This window comes from Spodoptera frugiperda, chromosome 7 (genome assembly GCF_023101765.2).
Source record: "Spodoptera frugiperda isolate SF20-4 chromosome 7, AGI-APGP_CSIRO_Sfru_2.0, whole genome shotgun sequence".
Lineage (NCBI taxonomy): Eukaryota > Metazoa > Arthropoda > Insecta > Lepidoptera > Noctuidae > Spodoptera > Spodoptera frugiperda.
This window is the reverse complement of record NC_064218.1, coordinates 1,789,907-1,792,536: the sequence shown is the minus strand read 5'-3', so window position 1 is coordinate 1,792,536 and position 2,630 is coordinate 1,789,907.

The window sequence follows — 2,630 nt, the reverse complement described above, 5'->3', positions numbered from 1 at the left end:
CGTTTCTACTTGATCTAAGTTCATGAGTTCCAATGAATATGATTGGTGGAAGGCAAACGCATCCACAGTAACGTAGCATAACAACTGCGCAGTTTATAATTACTTATAATTATAAACTGCGTTAGCAATAATTTTAATAGTATAAGTAGCTGAAATTGAGTGCCTCTGACAATGTCATGTCAGACTCGTGTATTTGTCTTTTACTTTTAATTTAAGAACTGTTTTAATCATACTAATTTTCGATGTCTCATCAAAAAATGTCAGTCTCAACATTGAGACTTAAATTATTTTCATATAGACAACAGCATACGTGTCTAATGGTACAATATCTTCAAGAAAACAAACTACAACGACAAACAAAAGCACCTCCATCTTACCCAACATAGACTCCATCACCCCCATTTAAATACATAAACGTAGAAGGCAATTTCAATCTAGTATACGTCACAGAAATGTCTCATAAATATGTATGTATCGATTCGAGAATATTGGTAGATAGCATTAAGTATTCAAATTCGATGCTATCGGATGCAATATTAGGATCCTGCTACGTACTGTGTACCGTACTGTTTATCATTGGTAGATTACGGCAGATTACTCTGTGGAGCCTGGGCGGTTGACACTGCGGGAATATGAAGTAGCTATTTGGAACATTGTCCACGTAAACCACACTTTGTCTTCACGCTTTCGTCAATTGACGATTGCATGATGAATTCTTGCATCTTGCGGCAATGTTGCGTCTCTTACTATTCTTTCAGATCCACACATCACATATCAACAGCCTATTTGTGGCCACTGCTGACCAAAGTCTCTTCTCGCATGGAGCTTTGAACATTACCTAATCACCACGCTTGCTTAATGTGGATTAGCGATTTCAAACTTATAATTAGATATTTTAAGCCCAGATTTCTTCACGATGGTTTCTTTCACCGATTGTTAGTGGTGTCTAAATAATCTTAGATAGTACTTACTAGCTGACCCGCGCAACTTCGTTTGCGTGTATCCCGCTACTTCGACAAATACAGTCAACGCACCAACACATATTGGATACTAATTTTCAATTCACAATAACTTCTCTTTCCCTTAACCGCGTTTAAAATATTAAAATGTTTTTTGGTTTCTGTGACTCTTCTTTGATCGCCCCCCCTATCAGTTTTTGGAAAAAATATTTAAGTAATGTACAGATTTTTTTTTGTCTTATATGTATAGATCAAAGTCGTAGTACCTACTTTTTAATATTATTAATTTTTTATGTACCGTTTTTTTATATTTTTTGTTTTTTTTTATGTACTTACCTACTTTTGTTATACATATACATCTAACTATTATTTTCTTGTTTACTTTTTAAATTATTTACATTCTACATTTTATTACTTTTACTTACTTTTTATTTACTTAAAACAATTAATTTTTAGAAGATTAACGTTGTGTACCTACATTTTAAACTTATTTACTTTTTACATTAATATCAAAAATAAATGCGATTTAATACTAACCTTAGAATACAATACCTATTATTATCATACAATTATTGTTGTCGCGCTGAAAAGCACGTTTTATTTTTCTCAAAGAGCTGCGATAAATAAACGCGTCCGATCGCTTCCAATTTCAAAGTGCTAATGGGGAGCCGCTTTTTTTTTTTTTTTTTGATAGGACCACTCGTAGTTCAGCACGCTAAGGCTGTTGACTACTTAACCGGACTATGGGGAGCCGCTGCCGCCGACGCGCTATTTATAGGGACGCTGCCCCCGCCGCCGCGGCCGGCCCGTACCGTGCCGCAATACTAATATCGTGATATCTCCTAAACTATATGTCTAAATAACACACTGTAAACTGCAAAAATAATCTAAATTAAATGCTCGTGATGATGAACTTACTTATTATGATAAGGATATATGTATTATTGGTTATATCACCAGTTAAACATCACCCAACGAATTAAATGTTTTTTTAATACAGAAAAGTAGTTTTTGTGACTTAAATAAAAAAGCTGGATATATGTCATCGCGGACTTTTTTGTAGAACTAATAAAGACCAATGTTTTTGCTATACATTGTTCTTACTTGTATCCAACGGTATAAGCGGCGCACGCACAAATGCAATCTTCAATTAGATTTTTTTCTGACTTCTTGGACATAAATCGCTATAACTCAGCTAATATAGTTTCAATGTATTTCAATTATATATAAAAACCTGTCGGAGAAAATACTCTTTCTATTAGTGAAAACCGCATCAAAATCCGTTGCGTAGTTTTAAAGTTTTATGCATACGAAGGGACTACAGACAAAATGGGCGACTTTGTTTTATACTATGTATAGAAGAAAAGGAAAAAATCACATTGGTACTTGCGATTGGTAAGCGAACTCGCACATTCATGTATGAGAAGCGGGCGTCTTAAGCCTTCGGGTCACTACGACACATTCGGATTCACAAATCATTATTTGTAGGTTCCATGTATTCATCAAATAATCATCTTAGACTAGGCTTTTGACTATCTAAAGTCAGTTTAGGAAAAACTTGATGAAAATCGGTTTTACGTAAATCCAAATCCATACGGGTCTTTAAATTTAAGTTACGCTAAGCTCATTTTCGTGTAACAAAATTTTTATAACAAATGGTGAAATTGGGTC